General features: G+C 37.4%; 1 protein-coding gene across 5 annotated transcripts in view; it reads right to left on the bottom strand.

Annotated features, from left to right (window-relative positions):
* Positions 1-21,765, bottom strand: part of LOC129776231 (synaptic vesicular amine transporter-like) — a 128,627-nt gene extending 106,862 nt beyond the window's left edge. The window contains exons 1-2 of one of the 5 annotated variants that reach the window (XM_055781752.1): positions 21,245-21,765; positions 6,602-6,772 (exon numbers count right to left, since the gene is read on the bottom strand). The gene's annotated coding sequence lies outside the window, so the exon portion shown is untranslated. Of the gene's footprint in view, positions 1-6,601; positions 6,773-21,133; positions 21,157-21,244 lie in introns of those variants that run through there. The other 4 variants (XM_055781753.1, XM_055781754.1, XM_055781757.1 and 1 more) reach the window with 4 other exon arrangements.
* Positions 21,766-22,032: the final 267 nt, after the last annotated feature.

The following is a 22,032-nucleotide window of genomic DNA, read 5'->3' as shown; positions in this document are numbered from 1 at the left end:
GTTTGCTTTAATGCATGCTGAAGTATATTGATATTCTTATAGATTACTCAAAAACAATAATGCCTTGTTTTATCTCTTATCGTAAACAACTTTGAAAGTAGAACAGAATAAAGCCTGTTTTAGTTTCAGCTGTTTGGACGAATGTTCGAACTATTCGTGTGATACATCCCTCATCATTTTCTGCACAGTACTACTGGTAACCGTATTTGTTATCTTGCTCAAAAACTTTTGCGTTTGAGCAGGTTTTTTTATGGTTCTGCCACATTTCTTCAGTTTGCCTTTGATAATTGCTCAATATCTCTCGATGAGACGAAAATCCGAACAATTTGGTGGATTGATAGTATTTTCAATAAAATCGATCTTGTTCTCCTTATACTACTTGACGACATCCCGGCTGTAATGGCATTTCAACAAGTCAGGTCAGAACTTCACCGGACATTTGTGTGATCGAATGAATGACAAAATCCAGTTCTGGTGACACTCCTTCTTGTAATTTTTTCCATTCATTGTTGCCCTAGTGATGGAAACTTTTGTCTTCTCTCCACAACTACAGATTCCTTGTCAAATCATCAACTTACGGACAAATTTATCTGCGTAAACAAATTTGAACATATCCGCAACACCCCCTTTACGCTTAGCGAGGTCAAATTTGTCACCGACTATTTGTCCAAAATCAATTTTTACGTATGTTTCATCATCCATCAAAATGTATCCTTTGTACTTGGTCAACACTTGCTCGTACAGCTTCCTTGCACGGGTTTTAGCGAACAGGTTGAGCTTCATCGCCCTGTTAGGATGTTTGCTGACTTGATACAACCGCAACTCTTCTTGCATACAAATTCGCCGGTTCGCCGTGAACGGGTTATATTTTTGGTTTCTGCCAATCCCACAAGGAGAACCCAGGATTGTTGTGGACTGCTTTCATCACCTTTGCTCGTAGATTCCAGTCATATGTTCCATCTCTACGCCTGATTAGTTTTACCCGATACAACGTAAGGGTTTCCCGTAACGTTTGAGTACGGTATTTACAGTCGATTTTGAAAATTTGATGAATTTTACGATTTTTCTTCTTGACGTGGGTCTTAACGTGAGTGTGCAGAATTTTTTCTAGCCTTTCGCGTTCCATCGTCGATAACTTTTGAATGTGTCCTTCAATTTTGATGAAATTTTCACTACTGAATAAACAAACTATCCGGATCAAAACGCTGTCAATAGTTTCTCGATGTGACAACTAGAGGCGCTGAAGTGAATAAAAATAATTGACCAAATTCTAACTGAAAGACACATTATGTGTGCACTTACAAGTGGTTCATTCTACCGGAAAACATACTGTTCGTTTTATCAAATTTGTCAATCACATTATTGAACAGCTAACAATAAGCGATGAGGGGCTCTAACTAGGCATAATGCGTTCGATGAGCAGGAACCCAAAATATGGCCCGATCCCGAAGATCTCACACAGCAGCATGATTACTAGAACATGGCAGTAGAGAGTACATTCAGAAGATTGAATCTTTCTTTTGTAACAATCATATAGAGCAATTCCACGTCATATCAGCCGGCCGGTGTCCCGTCCCTCTCCGATTTTTATGAAACATTGTACAGATGACCAATGATTACGACAGATTTTTTGTAAGGACGTATGCAGAGTCATTAAACTTTTTTCCAAGAAACTATTTCTCGAATCCAGTCTTATAAAAATTATCAAAAATCATATATCTGTACTTTGCGAAATCGTAAACATTTAAGAAATGTAACACAAAAATGGAATGTACAAGTGATCCTACATGAAAAGCTATACATAGAGTCAGAAGACATAAGGACAAACTCTTCTTGAGATGAAACCTATTTCATATAATAAAAATATATTTGTGAAATTTTAAAACGATGTCGGCCTTAGCCCTGATGTCCAGCTTTAGTATGCGTTTTCTATTATTTCACAAAAATTGCATTCATTATATAAAATTTACTATATCTCGAGAACGATTTGTCCAAAAATAAAACATTATATATATGATTCTTCATGTAGAATCGCAATGAGATTACATTTTGAATATTACTTTTATTAATGGCTACGATTTCTTAAAGTATCGAAATGTAATAATAAAAAAAAACTCCTCAGCAGTCACAAGCAAACCTAAAGATTTGCATTAGCTAAGGATTCTGGACACATCACAATCACTGGCAAAGATGACGTTTTTCAAATTTCGAATAAAATCAGTGGAAGAGCGAATTATTAAAAATGATTTTAAAAAATACTTTACTTGAGTTTTTTCTTAACTTTAGTGAAAATAGGAAAACAAAACAACATTTTTCAGCTACAATGATATCAAAACGAACAGCCTTTTGATACAACTGCATGAAACAGATAACCAGCATCACTACACATTTTCTGATCACATGAAAAAGAAAGAAAAATATGACCCGCTGCCATTCGGCAGTAGACTTTATCAACTCTTTGTGGTCGTTTGTCTGCTCTCAGCCACCATACCTTTTTTACCGTTCTGGTCGTTTGTCTGCTGTCAGCCACCACAGCAATAAACTATGCTAATCTCATATTTTACTCAACCAAGTATCAGTTTATGCTTTTCCTAAACGAAGTTTGATGTCTAGTGAATCTGTTCATGAATCAATACGTTGCTCTTAAGAGTAATAGATAACGGTACTCAGTATCAAACAAAGTAGTCATCCACACGAGACAACGCACGGTGCGTTGAATGCACAGGAATGTGGGATAAAAATGATAATAGCAGAATTTAGCCATTGTAGCAGGAGGCGATCTGGCGTAGTGGTAACATCCATGCCTCTCACGCTAAAGGTCACGAGCTCAATTCTCACTCCCGACATTCTTCCAAAAATTGAAGTAAAAGTGATGAACCAGCCAAATTGAGTTGAAAATCACTATAATACAGATAAAAAAAGCCATTGTAGCACTTTGGTGTGATGGAAAGGATTGTTCATGAGTATCAAAACTACTGTTTGCATAAATGTATCATGTTATTGAATAATCGCATAAGTGTCCCAAACGATAAAATCTCAGTTCATCTGAAGTGAAAAGTTCTGATAATTTCGGATACGCAGAAATCAAATTATGTATTGATTATACTTTATATTATTTACTTTTGGAGACTGTTTCGAAAGATTTCACATGAAAACGAACGCTCAGCAGAGTAGTGGAATTATTTGATGTGGGACGTATTGGAAAATACGGGAAGGGGTATTATTGTCAAGTTTGGTACATATATATAGTTCACAAAAAAAAATGCGAATTTTTCATAAACTTGCATGTATCACTGCTTTTTTAAGGAAAAATAATTCCGACCAGTACGACCAGTACCCATGCCCAAATTTAATACGACCGCAAAGGGTTAACCCTTTTGGTACCGGCGAAAAGAACGTGCCTAAGCGAAAAATACCGGCCGTATCGGCCGGTATTTGCAGAGGTTTGCGAAAATGCTCGTAGAAGAAGTTATAAAGTAGAAGTTATATAGGGTTGGGAAAAAAGAAATGTCGTATTTGTGATCGAAATTCGACGCTTTGTTTAACATACTTAGAATTATCCAATTTAAGTCGAATATGCGCCGTTTTGCTCGCAAACTTGTTGCTATTTAGAAGGCAACTTCATTATCCACCCCTTATAACCCCCCCCCTCCCTTTCCTTATTTGCAAAAAACTCAGACAGTCAGTTTTCGCAAGCCTCTTTTGAGGCCAACTTAGTATCACCAAGAGCGTTTTGCATGAACCGGAAGAGATGATAATCACTTGGAGCCAGGTCCGGACTATACGGTGGGTGCAATAGGACATCCCATCCGAGCTCCCGTAGCTTCTAGCGGGTCATCAAAGATGTGTGAGGCCGAGAGTTGTCCTGGTGGAAAACAACACCATTCCTATTGATCATTTCTGGCCGCTTCTGGCCAATCGCCTGCTTCAAACGGTCAAGCTGCTCACATTAGAGAACCGAGTTGAGGGTCTGGCCATAGTTGAGCAGCTCACAGTGGATGATTCCCTTCCAATCCCACCAAACACACAGCAAAACCTTCCTGGCCATTAATCCAGGCTTGGCGATGGTTTGTGCCGGCTCACCGCGCTTAGACCACGACTTTTTTCGCTTTAGGTTGTCGTACGTGATCCACTTTTCATCACCGGTCACCATCTTCTTCAAAAATGGGTTGAGTTCGTTCCGTTTCAGCAGTGCATCGCAGGCGTTGATTCGATCTAAAAGATTATTTTGCGTCAACTCGGGTGGCACCCATACATCCCATACATCGATTTTATCGGTTTCCACGACGATTGGCCTACCAGTACGGGGTGTATCTTCGACAGCCACTACACCAGAACGAAATCAATCAAACCAACGCTGTGCTGTGCGAATCGTTACAGTATCGGGTCCATAAACTACACGAATTTTTTCGGTCGCCTTCGTTGCAGTTTTACCTCGCAGGTAGTAAAAACGTAAAATATGGTGAAATTCTTGCTTGGTGGACTCCATCTTTGACGCGCTATAACTTGAGACTGAAAAGGACAATCACAACACTGTCAAAACGACACTTGTAGCACAGATTGTCGTCTTTAAATAGCCGTATAGTATGACCCGATGCGATAAGTACAACACAAGATATGTTTAAGTGTTGCCATATATTGACATATTTACAAAGTATAAAAAAGCATCATATTCGGAAATAAGGGAGAATAAAACGATACGAATTGTGTTTGATTATTTGTTGAAAATCATAAGAATAACATGAACGTAAGACATAACAAAAATCGTACAAAAGTGATTTCTATTTTTCAAACGGCAATTGCACATAAAAAAGTCATCATTTGGTCATAGCTCTATATACATCTTTTAGTATAATGTATAGACATTACATTTTGCAATCATTTGCAATACAATAACAGAAGTCGGATAATAAAACGGAAGGATAACGCTATGATGCACGGCAAGCGTCAGACAGATCTACTACACAAGTGGATTGTGCGGCTGGTAATACGTCACTAAAAAAATATAAGTGTTATTATAGATATTTATAGCTAGTTTTCTGGCCACTAAAACGGGTTTCGGCCATGTTTTCACTTGTGTTGCATCGAATATAAACCATTTTAACATTTTATAAAGTTATTTTAACACAGACCTCTTATGATGAGTACAATAACGCCTCAACGGCGCAACGATATATCGTCGTTGGTATTTTTGGCAAGTGCACCGAACGACGATATATCGTCGTTCATAAAACGTGCGTTAAGCTATCGTTAAGTTACTTTCCAACTTAGGTTGCCTAGTGCGTAGATGGCCTTATATATACAAAGATTGAACAAATCGGAGAGAGTCGCGTCAAAATCAACTGTTTTTAGGATGATTTGACGTGGAGTTACTCTATATTCTTCAATTCTATTTTTGTAGATAATTTCCCTTGGAAGATTTTCGAGGATCAACAATCAAAACTTTGAGGCACTCCTAAATCATGTCCGATTAAGCTGAAACTTTGGACAGGTCATTTTTTGGGCTAATAAACAAATTGTACATGGTTTGTTTTTGAAATTCGAAGATGATTTTTTTTCCATACATCCATTGCCACCCTATAATACGCGTATGAGGGATTCAGAATGCAAGGGGTGTAAGTGACTTGATCAATTTCTCTTCATCAACTTTTTATTTAGTTAATAACTCAACTGCATAAACGTTCCAATTTAAGTTTGCTATGGAATCTGATAGATGAGGTTCTGACCTATCTTCCACATTGTCAAATACAGCTGGGAATGTATTTGCAGCTAAGTTATGACCAAAAGAGAGAGTCGACGTAGAGAAATCGATCAAATCACTTACACCCCTTTCATTCTAAGCCCCTCATATACACTCTGTCCAACTTCTATAAGACCAGAAGGTGATCTTGCTGATTGGTGTCATTGTAAACAAACAATGTTTCAATTCATATTCTAGTGTGTAGGTATTGGTGACTACCATACACTGCATGATTTTCATATGTGTGTGTGCAGGCGCTAAGCGTAAACGGGTGTTTTTCAAGTGTTAAGTTTCTATAAGACCAGTTACATTTTCCGTTGTTTTAGTTGTTTTGATCAATAAATATAGGAAATAGCTATAGAAAAATAAAGGAATAAAGGAATAAATAAAGGAAAAATAATAGGAAATAGGAATAGAAAAAATAGCTCGGAAAACATCAATCGATAACGCGTGTGGATCCTCGTCTTGAATCGTCTCTTTCATGTATTTGAGCAATGAACGGGAACAGAGGATTCGTGAAAGTCAATGCTGTGGAAAATCATAACATTGGGAAGCGTTCTTCCAGCGGAAGCATCGAGAGCACTCTCAGTCAAATAAAGATAAAAATACAAAAAGGTTATGTAACAGCTTTGTAAATCGGTGAAACCCGGTATATGATGGATAAGTATTAGGTTGCGAACAACGTTGTTTCAAAATAAATCATCTTCAAAGTTCGAGACATTATCATGATTCCATTTTTCATGAAACTTGCAGGTAAATATTTTGTCCAATAATAATTCCTCAAGGAACACCTTCCCATTGCCGCACGAGAAGGGAACAAAAATAAGAGAGCGATACATGTTAAACACACGTAATACTTACACGACTATGATCTCGTGGCGTGCTGGCGAGATCTGAATCTACCGGAACGTTAATGTCACTTCATTTTTGGTTTTAGTAGAATTTTCGTTCCTCTTTAATTTGTATTTTTTCCCGCAGAGAGGATTATTCTACACAGTACGAAACGCGTGCAATGGAGGCGCCCGGTTGATTCTGTAAAATAAAAGAGGATGATTTTTTCTGCAGTCTCTGTGGTAATTGGATTTACATTATCAAGATTATATTAGGAGTTGTTTGAAAATGCATTTTGATTGATGCGACTATATCAATTAAAAACTTCTTTAATGTCTTTAATGTAAATTTGGAAGGAATGTTTTATCTATAATGTACAATGTACAATACAAGAATATATGAATAAAAGCTCCATCAGGGAATTACATCTTAATTTATATAAGGATTGTTACTATTCAGCCCCGTCCAAGGTAGAGGACCGACAATGAACTTTTCGTCTGGCGTCGATAGTGGTCTTTTCTTAAAATAATGTTTCAACTTTGTTGTTATCATTTCCAGTGCCGACACTCTGCAAACGAAAAGACGTAAAATTCAGTGTCAGTCTCCAGTGCAGTGCGGTGAAAAAAACTTTTTTTGGGTGGCTGGATAGTTGCAACGGCCTTATAAAGGGTTAACTGATTCAACGTGATTGCAAAAGTGTTTTTATTGTCTTCCGATTAAAATCCGAGCAGCGTGTAGGCAACATTTAGGCGTATTCATCATCAACTTTAAACGTAACGGTAGCAGATGAATCGTAACGTAGTCTTTCATCCCGGTTAGTCAGACTAATCAAACCAAGCCCCGGGCAAGGGGATATGATCCGCGAGTCAAGATGTGCTACAAATTTAGCTGTCATTGCCAAACCTATCAAATTACTCGGCGAACTCAAGGCAAATCTATGGAACAAGGTGCGCCCATTCGCTAACTAAAAAAAGAATTGTTTTTTGAAAAAAAAATTTATGTGAAATGTAATGATCATGATGATCACAAGGGTCTGAATGATAATATAACATCTCCAACGCTCATCATCAAACATCATTTCCGTAAAAATCTAATCCACAATTTATACTATGCAGCACCATTCACAGAATGACAATCGAAAATTCGAACCGGATCAGTTGTGTGACGACATCACTCGAAACGAAACAAATTTTTAGCTTTACTTTTCAGCCGAAGAACACAGCTATCACCGCACTAAAATACCTTCTTTACATCTGGCTTAAAACGCACGTAAACGTAAACGTCATATTTAACTCGAAACAATCGTTAAATTCGTGAAAATTTAAAGAAGGTAGTTTTGAAATCTTATAAATAGTATGTAGATTTTTAAGTTATTCGATTACTTAAAACACGTAGTCCTGACGCTTACTTAGCCATTTGGTTGTATATTCCCAAATATTTTACAACACAATAATCACAAAAACTCACCATTATAATATAAAATCAGCATCAAACACAATTTCAGTTTCATATTATTTCACAATTTTCGAGGAAACGTATTACTCTATTACATAGAATACATATTGAATACAGAAAAGTAAATTTTCATTCATTATTTTTTGTTCTAGAAGTGTGTTAATTTCGTCCTTAATTTCGTTTTCCAAATGGCGCAAATCATTATGGTGCCTTCAACGCAAAGACAATAAATGAAACGCTTGCAGCGTAAAACGTAATGAATATAATGAATATAGCAATGAGTATTTCATAAAGTATCAGTATATTCCACAAATTGTGCTCAATCGTCTTAATTTACTTTTGTGTATTTTTTAAATGGCTGCAGAAAACCACTTCACGTTTTGACCCACCTGGTAGTATGTTAAGTGCCTTGTTTTACACCAGCTTGAGAGTTTGGCAGTTCTCGCGAGTGACAGTGGTCGCAAATTGCATTTGCGACCCGGACATGTTTGACGCTGTCAAATCCTATGTGCTAGTATACGGATGCCCTCAGGCTGAATCAAACCGATTAACTTTGGGTTTCAAAACTAATGATTAGTGCTAAGAAGTTGTGTTGACCATCTGAACATTTTTTTGACGTAGGACTACGTCTTTCATTTCTATACCGGGGTGTAAAATAAAAGTTTCGAAAACGAAAGCGTTACGCCGGAGACCGAGATTTTGAGCGTTAATAGCTCCTAAACAACTAAACGAAATGGTATGATAAACACCTCAGTCGAAAGATAAAATGTCTACGCGTTCTATACTTGTTACTTTTTTATCCAAAAACGTGTTTCAATAGTCTTAAAATTGCTTTCAAAACAGAGTATTGAAATCACCAATCGGTATATAAGCGAGCGCCGCTCGGAAATCCACTCAGTTCTAATTGAACAGCGATTGAAGCATGTTGTCGCTGTTGTGGTGAAGCTAACTTCGTTTATCATGAAAGCGCGGATGAACGGTGTCACCAAGAGCCTGTTTGTGCACCCTAGGCCAGAAGGGAATCCATCAGGAGGAGAGTGATGCCACAAACGGTTCCCCGGGAAGACATCGCTATAACACATACACGCGCGGAATTCTTTCCGTTTGGATGCCATTCAGCATCGAGAAAGTTCCAGAAACATCTAATCATTTCTGGAAAATAATCTGCCAGTTTCTCTGGGAATTTAAAAATACATTCATGTGAAAGAGTTTATTTTAATGTTTTCTAACCATATAACACAGCGATCAAATACATTTGACTTTGTAATTTTTCAACCAAGTGTAATTAGCAGAAAAGCTTCTGAAGATTATTCTTCCCCATCAGTAGGATATTTTCGTATCCAATATTGTATGCGTACGCAATCGATTATTGCTCAGTCGCCGAAAGTTTCGAGCTCTGAGAGTTCATTCCCCTTTAGTTTGCCTTCCAAATTGCCATCGTAAACCACACCTTCTCTCGATTCAATCACGCACAAAAAGCATACTTAAGCGATATTCTGGTGGTGAGATGCATTCATTTTTCGTGAGGACATCGACAAGACAACATCGTTGCCTAACGTGCTGGAGGAGGTGGACGGCGAAGGAACGACACATACACGCGCAGAATTCTTTCCGTTTGGATGCCATTCAGCATCGAGAAAGTTCCGGAAATATCTAATCAATGCTGGAAAATAATCTGCCAGTTCCTCTGGGAATTTAAAAATACATTCATGTGAAAGAGTTTATTTTAATGTTGTCTATCCATGTAACACTGTGACCAAATACATTTGGTTTTGTGATTTTTCAATCAATCGCAATTAACAGGATAGCTTCTGAAGATTATTCTTTCCCATCAGTAGGATATTTCCGTATCCAATATTGTATGCGCCCGCAATCGATTATTGCTCACTCGCCGAAAGTTCCGAGCTCAGGGAGTTCATTCCCCTCTAGTTTGCCTTCCAAATTGCCATCGTAAACCACGCCTTCTCTCGATTCAATCACGCACAAAAAGCATACTTAAGCGATATATGGCGGTGAGATGCATTCATTTTTCGTGAGGACATCGACAAGACAACATCGTTCCTGAGGGTGCTGGACGGCGAAGGATCGAGATCTGCCCTGAAACGCAAGCAGTTTGTTTGAAACTGTGAGGGAGCACAGAGAAGCCGATCCTTCAGAAGAGAAGGTGACCATCGAAGCAGCCGCTATACACACACATACACGCACGGAATTCTTTCCGTTTGGATGCCATTCAGCATCGAGAAAGATCCGGAAAATAATCTGCCAGTTCCTCTGGGAATTTAAAAATACATTCATGTGAAAGAGTTTATTTGAATGTTTTCTATCCATGTAACACTGTGACCAAATATGTTTCAATCAAGTATTAACACGGTGGTTACCGAATTAGCATTAACCACTGGTGGGCTTCCAGTATCGAGGAAAATGTGGAAATATCTAATCGTTGCTGGAAAATAATCTGCCAGTTCACCTTGAAATTGAAAGTTACATTCAAGCGAAAGAGTTTATTTCAATGTTTTCTATCCATAAAATATCCATATAATACATTTGGGTTTGTGATTTGTCAATCAAGTACAGTTAGCAGGAAAGCTTCTGAAGATTATTCTTCAGAACAAGGTTTTTCGTATCCTATTTTGGATGCATAAAACCTTGTGCCTCCAACGTAACGCTCTCGTTTTCGAAGTCCCCCAAATATTCATTTATTCATTCATTCAGAATGGATTTAGATTCAACTTCAAACAAATGATCTCTAAATCAACGATAGTCCTACGTCACCCTTGCGGTTATACCATAGATATAACCCACTTCCTGTTTTTTAACATTTTTACTTATACTAATTCAGCCATTCCATGTGAAACCGATATAGTAGTTCTCAGATTTTTGTAAAAGTGATAGTTTCGTTCTTTATCGCAAATTATTAAACCCGTATTTTATTTATTTTTTTGTTAGGGTGTCCTTTTTAATTTAAAACGATTCGAATTATCATTATTGATTGTATTTGTTTTTTATAGTTGTCATGGTCTTGGTACCAAGGGCGCTATATTTTTTAATATTTTTTATGGAAAGCTTAGGATTTTTCACATGACATGTCTTGAAACCAGGGAGGCGTTTTTTTTTTGTTTTTGAGTTATGATTTTTCAAAGTTACCCGATGGTCCAAAAAATAACTGGACTGATTCAGATGATCGACATATCAAATTAAAGCCTACTAGCTAGCCTTTTTTGAACAAAAATAATACACTTGCCAATTAATTGGATTATAGTCTCATACATCCAGTCTAGTCGCATAGGAATACTGAACGAAAACTTAACTTTGAAAAATCATAACTTAAAAACGAAAAATAAAACCTAAATAAATATTTTTTTCAAGACTAGCTCATTGGCTTTAATTTGATGTATCAATCATCTGAATCGGTCCAGTAGATCAAAAGTTATGATTTTTTGTAGTGGAAAAAATGGGAAAAAAATATTTTTCGGATCATCGCTTAACTTTGAAAAATCATAACTCAAAACGAAAAAAAACGCCTCCCTGGTTTCAAGATATCTTATATGAAAAAATCTCAGCTTTCCAGCGCCTAAAATATATCCCGAGACCATAGAAACTACAAAAAAAAACAAATACAATCAATAATAACGAAAACATTATTAAAATTTTCTGCAACTGTAGTATTTTTCCAAAAAAGACCAGCTATTTGGCTTTAATATAATATGTCGAACATCTGAATTCCAGTCCAGTGATTCGAATGTTATGAATTTTTGAAAAAAGTCATTTTTGGCAAAAATGCGAAAAAATGGATTTTTCAGACCAAAATGAAAATGGACACCCTAGATAATTTTGCAATTAAAGAACTAAGCTAATTGCCGATTAATATGTTCGAGGGGTACAGTCTTGCATAGCATTTCGTGATATACTAGCTAATCGCGAGCTGTGGAATGGCCAAAAAGAATGAGACTAGCACTGTTCAAGTATTCATAACTCTTCAAATTTAGGACCAGTTCCTCGTTTCGGCTGTTACGAGTGTTCACCGATTTTGAGGAAATATTTTGTTTCTCGGTGGTATTTTGTGTTTTTCGGATTCTGGTAAGTATTTATTATGGTATACAGGAAGTATGTAAGGTTCTAATTCTCTAATTCTACACCAAAACTAGCGTTGCCAGAAGCCATTTCACCTTCGGCAGAAATGATGCCATTTCGTGTGCTGGAGAGTCAAAGGCGCAAATAATGCGCTGTTTTAAAAGCCTCATCATAAAATGAAGTTGGAATGTGATTTCTAAGAGGATAAAGAAGAACATGAACGAGAATATATTGGGTTGGGGAAAAAGAAATGTCGTATATTGTCAATATATGGCAACACTTAAACATATCTTGTGTTGTACTTATCGCATCGGGTCATACTATACGGCTATTTAAAGACGACAATCTGTGCTACAATTATCGTTTTGACAGTGTTGTGATTGTCCTTTTCAGTCTCAAGTTATAGCGCGTCAAAGATGGAGTCCACCAAGCAAGAATTTCACCATATTTTACGTTTTTACTACCTGCGAGGTAAAACTGCAACGAAGGCGACCGAAAAAATTCGTGTAGTTTATGGACCCGCTACTGTACAGATTCGCACAGAACAGCGTTGGTTTGATCGATTTCGTTCTGGTGTAGTGGCTGTCGAAGATACACCCCGTACTGGTAGGCCAATCGTCGTGGAAACCGATAAAATCGTTGAAATCATCCAAGTAGACCGGCATGTGAGCACTCGCTCGATTGGCCAGGAACTGGGTATAGACCATAAAACCGTTTGGAACCATTTGCAGAAGATTGGATTCCAAAAAAAGCTGGATGTATGGGTGCCACACGAGTTGACGCAAAAAAAATCTTTTAGACAGAATCAACGCCTGCGATGCACTGCTGAAACGGAACGAACTCGACCCGTTTTTGAAGAAGATGGTGACCGGTGATGAAAAGTGGATCACGTACGACAACCTAAAGCGAAAAAAGTCGTGGTCTAAGCGCGGTGAGCCGGCACAAACCATCGCCAAGCCTGGATTGATGGCCAGGAAGGTTTTGCTGTGTGTTTGGTGGGATTGGAAGGGAATCATTGAGCTGCTCAACTATGGCCAGACCCTCAACTCGGTTCTCTAATGTGAGCAGCTTGACCGTTTGAAGCAGGCGATTGACCAGAAGCGGCCAGAAATGATCAATAGGAATGGTGTTGTTTTCCACCAGGACAACGCTCAGCCTCACACATCTTCGATGACCCGCCAGAAGCTACGGAAGCTCGGATGGGATGTCCTATTGCACCCACCCTATAATCCGGACCTGGCTCCAAGTGATTATCATCTCTTCCGGTCCATGCAAAACGCTCTTGGTGATACTAAGTTGGCCTCAAAAGAGGCTTGCGAAAACTGGCTGTCTGAGTTTTTTTTTGCAAATAAGGAAGGGGGGTTTCATTATCCGAAGTTGCCTTCTAATTGGCAACAAGTTTGCGAACAAAACGGCGCATATTTGACTTAAATTGGATAATTTTGAGTATGTTAAATAAAGCGTCAAATTTCGATCAGAAATACAACATTCCTTTTTCCCCAACCCTATATCTTTCTCTGTCTGGGCCGTGTATTTGGTAAACTATACGAAAAATTTTCATATGATTTCATTTAGATGTGTCTCCTGTTTCGCTCGCTCATATTGGCTCTAGCATATATATTATACAAATGATCTGGATGTATTGGGCAGTAGTACATTTTCTGTTATTTTTCAGCTCATTTAATGTAATAAATCGGAATGCCATAACTTGTGCTGAACATTAACTTTGGGTGTAGTTGCAGTCAACGAAAAATGGGTTGCGCGCTTAATTGCACGGAAACACAGCGAATGGTCATCCGCAAAATGTCAAAGACAGGCAACAGCCAACGCGGAATCGTAGAGTACTTGCGATTGATGTCATGTTGCCACACGCCGAGTGGGAGATGCCCCTGAAATGGCAGTTCATGCATAACGATAACGATAACGTTCCGAAGCACACCGCCAAGACCATCAGAGAGTGGTTCCAGGATAACAAAGTTAACGTCAGCCAGCCAGTTACCGGATCTGAACCCTATAGAGAAACTATGGGATATCGTGAAATGGTCTATGGGATAGGATCTAAGCTTGTTGGTACACCATCCCGGTCAACACGTGCCAGAATCTGGTGAAATCCGTGACGAACCAGGTGCGTGAAGTGATGCGGAATAAAAATATACACCAAGTACTAACCCTAGAAGTCCTAGTCACAGTATGAATTTTCTTGTTCTTATTTTTTTACAATTAATTTTAAAACCGGTCCCAAATTTTGTCGCGTCATTTTAGTTGTTGATTATACATCATACGCATTTTGAAATGAATGACTATTGTTTATAGTGCATATGTAATAAATTTCTTCGAACATTCCAATAAATAATTATAAGTGGATTGAAGCACTGGATTGGATTATTTTTTCTCAAAGCTTTGTCACTTTCTTTTTTTTTTTGCTTGAGCAGAGGTCTAAATGTTTTGTTCGACACTGTACACAGTGTGACAGTGAAGTTTCGTGAATGGTAGTGTAAATAAACTTTTCAATTCAATTTTTGAGTAAAATTTCAACGGTGTATTTAAAAAATCTACATAAAAAAAATTGGAAGGTCAAATGTATTGCGCAAAACCAGAGAGTTAGTAAAGTAAAGTAAGTTAGTAGCGCCCCTATAGAAATCAGTCGTAATCAAAATTGGTCAAATGATATACAACTCTTATTTTGGGTAGCTGTCACTTTATGTGAACAGTTCAAAAAAACGGATAGGGTCGCGTCAAAATCGACAGATTTGGCGTCTTCTTCTTCAACGGTGTCAATGATCCTAAGAAATTTCGGTCGTCTCGTCACAGCACACTTATAAACAAGAGTTCCATGTTTTGAAAAATCATTAACAGTCAAATTGAAAGGGTTCGGATTTTTTTTCTCATTGTCGAATCATCCTGAATTATCATTATTAAATTATTCTAATATCAAAAGTACTACAAACATTTATAATCAAAATACATACTAAAAATATAAAAATAATAACAATTGATTGTTTTTATCATGTATTTTTGGAAAAAAATTTATTAAACCACTAAATAACTAACTTTTTTTATTTTTATTTCTAAAATGGATGTTTTGCCACTTTATTCGATATAAAATTTTGCCAGATTTCAAATGAAAGCAATTGTGATGATTAGCTTACTTTTTGAATTGGAGTCAATTTGGGCAGAAGAAAGGCTCAATAAAGATTTTTCAATAAATATTTATGCATATGCATACAACTATCGTCAAATATAATTTCCTATAAAACGTTAAAATATTAGACTGGGGAAATAGAAAACCATTAAAATTATGATTTTTGTGGTGACTCGCCAGAAACTCCTGGAGCTTGGTTGAGAAGATAAAATACATCCACCTGGTTTAAATGCATCCATCGGACCTGGCATCAAGTGATTACCACCTTTTTCTCGTATCAAACAAAACATCTTAAATAATGTTTTGAATTTAACGCAAAGATAATGGGTTTTGTTTTTGATACAAGTGTTCACAGACAAGATGAACATGCGACTGATTCGAATAATTAACTGTTGAATTTCATATTCATGTTGAAGAGTGTCTCTCTTACATGTTATTTAATGATGAATTTGATATGTGCTGGATAAGACTGACAAACATAGATCGTGAATGATAGACATCGTATATAAAATGGATCAAAAACATGCACAAAACTTCCCTAAAAATTTTTTATTTTCAAATGCCGAAAAAATACCCTGCAGACCAAAGCCTGTGCAAGATCTACGAGTAGATTATAATGTAACATGTTTGTATATCTGCCTATCCCCGAAGCAATGGTGGGCATCGATTTCAAGACAGGGTGTTCACTCAACGACCAAAAAAAATCAACAAGTTCTGCAGTTGTAGTTCTAAAAACATTTTATAAGCTATCCCTCCAAACACAGGATCATGAATTCGTTGTATAGCACAATCGATTCCTCACGCATAACTTCATAAAGACAATCAGTGTTCAGAGAAAAGCCCCTCTCAACATTAAGAGTTTCATGCTAGAGAAACAGATCAATTTTCCGATGGTAAAAAGTTCGGTAAACTTATTCCTGTCAAAACAATGATCCAATCGTTATTTTTTCCGATCATAGTTAGCAAACTTGTTACTTTTGTTGCTAGCCATGAATTCGAAATATTGTTTCAGTGAAAAATCTGCTGGTGTTCTACTGATACTCCGAAAATTAATGGAATATAACCATTCAATTTTTGTACGGAACCAATATCCGAAGGATCAAGAAAAGATGCAGCTTTCGCTTCATAAGCATTCTCCTTTGAATTCCAAACGGAATTGTAGGGATTTTCTTTCGTTTTGACGAGTTTTTAGAAGCCATTCATCCTTGTAAAATAATCTAGATTGCAGCTCACACCAAGAACTTTATGAAAGTCCTGTTCCAGTTTGCGTAAAATGACCAATCTACGTTGGTGTCGTCCATCGACACCAGAAGAAGCTTGTCCGAAGAGATGTTTCCCACATCTTTTTAAAGCTGCAAGATGATCTGATGTTCGAGATTGTCCTAAGAATATTTGCATCATGTAACGAGTTACAACCTCCTTCTTTTCCTCATCCAAAGTCTGACATTCAGATCCATCTGCCGCATTTTTGTAGTTTTGTTTGAAGACGCGTCGAAAGATTTGAAATACGAGGCAGTGCTAAACTTTACCATAAAACTTTTCTTTAGCACGGCGCGGCATAGTTTGACCTTCTAAACAATCTGTTTAGAATTTAAACTGTTGTGAAAAATTCTTCTTGTACGATCATGTCCTTTTCAGCAGCGTGGAGTGATTTATGACACATGAATGTAGGTACTGATTGCACAAGTAAGTGATCAGCTACAACACAACAGTATCCAACATTTCTGGAGGCGCCTGGTTCGAGCTTTTGGTGTTAATGACCTGTGAGATACTTGGAATCATTGTCAGCTTCTGTTTGTTCGCAATGCTTTTAGATTCCTTATGACTTTTGTGTGATGGAAAAACCGTTTTTTCAAATACACATGTTTATATCAATAACTTTCCATTATTGCAACAACTAATATTCCAAGAGGGTTATATACTAACTAATTACTCACTAAATTATTAAATTACTAAATTACTAAATTATTCAAATTACTAAATCACAAGGTGTGACAATTTTTCACTTATCGGTGACGAAACTTTCTGAGCTTCGCTAACAATGTTTGAATTTCCTGATTTCCAAGCTTTTATCAGGTAGTCGACACCCTACAAGAGGTTTGGTTTAAAGCAATTCTACCTATCTAAACTTCCAGTTTTCACTATTAATAACCAAATTCGATTGCGATTAATTTTTATGAGGACGTATTGAACTTGTTTCCATCGCTCGGAACTGTTCGAAGATATGTTCTAATTAATACGTTGAGTCCCACCTTTTTTACTGCTGCGCCTTCATTCAGTCTGCATCAAAAACGCTTGAACAATATCAGTGTCGGCTTCAAAAAAATTATTGTACAGCAAGAAGAAAGTCAGAAATTCGACTAAAAAGTATTCACATTTTGTAACACATCCGAAAGCAAAATCATACATTTTATATTGACGAATAGACGCGAGATGATCGAAGGTGGAGGCAGCTCTACGATGAACACCTGAACAGCGCGCAGACAGGCCATCTATCATCAATAGTATGCAGATTTGAGGAAAGTAATCAGGTCGAATTCATGCTCAACTCGTCTTAGACTAAAAAGATACCAGCAGGAGGGGCTGATCGTAACATAATCCCCTTCCTTTTGGTAGTACTGTTGTAATGGATGGTGACGAGCTCAAGGTGGAATTTTTGGTAGCTAGGTAGTACACTACGATCAGAAAGTATCGGGATTTTTTATTTAAACGAACCGTGCATGCGGGAACCGGTTTATTTTTTATGTTGGTACGACCTTGAAGTTGCCACCACCTAGAAAGAGATTTCAGTCGATCGAGAAGATCAAAGAGAATGCAACGAGGAAACTAAAGGCCATCGCTTCGTCGGCCCACCAGGGATGCAGGGAGGACTGGGTCAAGCGATGCGCATGTGTGTTGCTTCAGATGGATCATATTTTGAAGAAGATAAAATAAATTTACCTGAAATTTAACTCAATTTTGTTTTTTCTGATCATAGGATATATAAATATTTTAAAAAAACTATAAGGGGTTGTATCTAGGACACGACCGCATATTTTCGACATAAAACTACGCAATTATATTATGAAATCCACTTTTTACTACTTTGAACATTATTTTAGAATGCATCGAATTTTTTGTAATAGATTATGTTCTTCGTTACAAATAAATTTGATGAACGTCCTTTCACGTTTGATATGATGCTTAGAACTTCCAAAATACGTGAACGGAAGAATTGTCAAACGATCATTGTACTTTACATTTCCCTCTGAAAATATTGCACAACTGATGTTTCCGTAGTTCTCGAACCGCGAAAGTTCATTCACCTCTAGTATCTGAAATGACGATTTTCCCAGGCTTCTTAGTTTAAAATTACGTTTTAGGAAAACATATTCCGGTCTGCACAACGACCAGCGAGTACAAAAGTACTCAAACACCAAAAAATACCCCCAACTTGCATGTTGGCACATTGATTTTGAAGTCCGTGTTAGGGAAACACAGCTCGATGGGAACAAAAATACCCCCGACTTGCATGTATATTTGCAGAGCGGATTTCCACAGATACGTCGATTTAGAAGTCTGTGTTGGGGAAACAGTAAATCGGGCCAATCAAAATTTGGCAGTTAGGGCGTTTAAATAACGCTTGACATTTTACAGTTATTCAATTGCTCATTTCATATTTTATTTACATTTCAATTGCAAATAATATTTTATTAATTGTGATAGACGCGTAGAAATATTTCTTATCAATTGATGCAAACATCGCTCCGATCTGTTAAGAAATGTTCGAGTTATAAGCATTCGAAGTACGGGTAGAGTTAGCACACAAATCGGCAGAACAAATGTATGGGAAAAAAGAAGTTATTCAAGTTTACATGAATTTGAACCGTTTAGGGATTAGCGAATTGTAATGTATAGCATATCAAACTAATCTGAGAGAATTTCCGATTCGATTGGTATGCAAATCATAAGAATTCGTTCACAGTGAAAATAATCATTAACTTTAACTTTATTCCATGAAAACTTGACATGTTTTCTGATTTGGCACCCTTCCTGAAAAACGTAGTTCTACGTCAAAAAATCGGAGATAAAAGGGTCAGAATCGACTGTTTTTCGGCTGAATTAGCGTGGAATTACTCTATATAGAAAACTGAATTCTACGATTGATGCGTGCGCGCAAAAAAAAATCGCGTAATTACGCGCAAATTGCGTAACAACAGATTGCCTCTTTATCGACGCGCGCTTGTCACAATCACACTCGCACACAGATTCGTTGAATTTATCTCGTCAAAGATTGGTTTTTAGGCTTGCATTGGTTCGGAGAACTTTCTAGAGTGTGGTGGGATGAGCAAATGGGCAGTTTCCACAAAGCCACAAAAGAGCCACAAAAATCCGCAAACAGCTGCTGCTTTAGGTGTCTTGGCACAATCCTGATGCCTAACACAGTTGTATCGCGATGGTCATCCAACGAGATAGCGGGATTGGTCGCAGACTTTGCAAGCCGCACCATAAAAAAAAACAAGCAACGAACGACGCACAAGAAAATTAAAAAAAAAATGTTGATAAGGCCATGTTGAATAGACGTAAAGCCAAAATAAATAAATAAAAAACGGGAAAATGTACAAGCGATTACAAGGTGGAAGTTGCATTTAAATGCATTTATCTTTTTAGAAAGGGTAATCACTATTAGACCATTAACAAAATTTTGCTAGGCTAATTCAATTTGCCGTGTACAGCCATGTACATTTTTATGCGACCGAAAAGGCCCCTGGAAGTAAACCCAAGAAATTAAGGCTGTGAAAAATATTTAAATATTATATTAGGTTGGGGGAAAAGTAATCCATTATTTTCTCGGTAACTGACTTTAGTGGTCTATATCTAGCGTAATATCGATCATACAATTCTAGTTGTGAGGGTGTAAAGGTGACATTTCACACTAAATAAAATTCTTTCGCTGTTTTTTGTTTGTTCCGTTCAATTGTGAGTTACAGAATGTTAACAATGGAGATTAACAAAGATTTGACATTTTTCTTTTATAAAGACGAAAATGCAAGCCAGACCGCTGAAATTGTGAATGGTGTTTATGGTGCTTATACTGTAACAGTAAAATACGAGTATTTATTATTTTAACATATATCTTTAAATTTGTTTTTAATTTTTTTTTATAGTGCAATACACTAAATACAGCTCTGCACTTTCAACAAACAGACTATTTGAAGCTAATGATTGATCAGAAACATCTACAATTGGCCAACAGACGAGGTGTTGTGTTCCATCAGGACAACGCAAAGCCACAAAACTTGATTGGGATGTTTTAATGCATCCACCATATAGTCCGGACCTGGCACCAAGCGATTACCACCTTCTTCTCGCTTGCAAAACTGAGTGATAAGAAATTGGGATCGAGAGAAAATTGTAAAAAACTATTGCTAGGATTTTTTTGCCAAAAAAGACCAAGACTTATATGAGAGAGACATTATGAAAATACCTTTAGAATGGCAACATATTACACAACAAGACGGTGTAGTATGTCACATAGTATATAGCTTAGAATTTCACGCAAAAATAAAGGATTACCGTTTCTCCAACCTAATATATCTAGGATATTAAATATTTAATTCTTCGTAGAAAGTTGTTCCATTTTTTACAAAATGCTTCAAACATGAACTAATAGTATAACATTTCGAAAAATGAAATTGTTACCAAATTTGATTGGCAATTTGGTTACAATTTCATTCATCTCATCAGCATTTGCATCTACTTTCCGACTTAAAATTAGCAGTGATGTGAATATTCTGTAAGCCTCATTCGAAAAATTGTATATAAGGTTACACGTTAACCAACGTTTCGAAGTGATTCGATTCACAATCGTGTTATCAATGAATTATTTACGCGCGATTATTTGTTTGCCATACCGTTCGAGCGCCGCTGGTGCTTGTAAAGAGGCGTAATGAAATAGCGTGGTCCAAATGGGAACCTAGAGACTCATAACCAATAACGTATTTTCCACTTGATTGTATACATACATGAGGCGTACTCTTGGACCGACGGGGCCGTAAGCCGTTCATCAAATTTATAGTGCAACCACACGATGCTATCAGCTTATTGAGTTTTTTTTAATCTACCGCACACACATGATCCCAGTTTAAATAGTATTCAGAATAAATTATGTTCGGAAGTTAAACAACTGAGAGGATTAAGAAATTTCACTTGCATAGTTTCACTTTTATTCACTGTACCTCTTCAACTTGATTGAAGCTTCCTCTTGGTGGATCAGAACGCAACCACTTTCTACAACTTCTTAGCACACACTAACATGAGAGTCGCTGCTCTTCCGCAAATCCTACTGAACTGTTGCGTATCGTAACATACACTGCCAAATGGAACTAAACCACTACAGTCAGCAATCATACACTCACTCGGAAACCTTACCCAGCACAAGCCCTAAATGTAAATTATTTCCAGATCTCAGCTTGGTTCAGAAGAGCCTGCTGCTGAACACAGCCTACAACGACGAGATCTGGTCTCGCACTGGAGCAATCTGCCGCTAGCATCGAACCAAACACCACCTCTGGGATAACCAGGAAAATTCATCCCACGGAACCGATGTGGGCATCTCGCTCTAACTCGTTTCCCGACGGCGAATCGCGTGCCGAAGGCTACCGACGGGGAAATTTCAAAACGTTTGCACGCCACACCATGGAAAGTCATGAACAGTTCGTTTAACAGAATGGCCGGCCAACCTTCTCCGTTATGCTGAAAATTACGCATCGGATTCCATTTATTCCATTCCTTGTCACGGGAGGCGAAGGAA

This window comes from Toxorhynchites rutilus, chromosome 3, assembly GCF_029784135.1.
Source record: "Toxorhynchites rutilus septentrionalis strain SRP chromosome 3, ASM2978413v1, whole genome shotgun sequence".
In the NCBI taxonomy this organism is placed as follows: Eukaryota; Metazoa; Arthropoda; class Insecta; order Diptera; family Culicidae; genus Toxorhynchites; species Toxorhynchites rutilus.
This window is presented reverse-complemented; position numbering and strand designations above follow the sequence as displayed.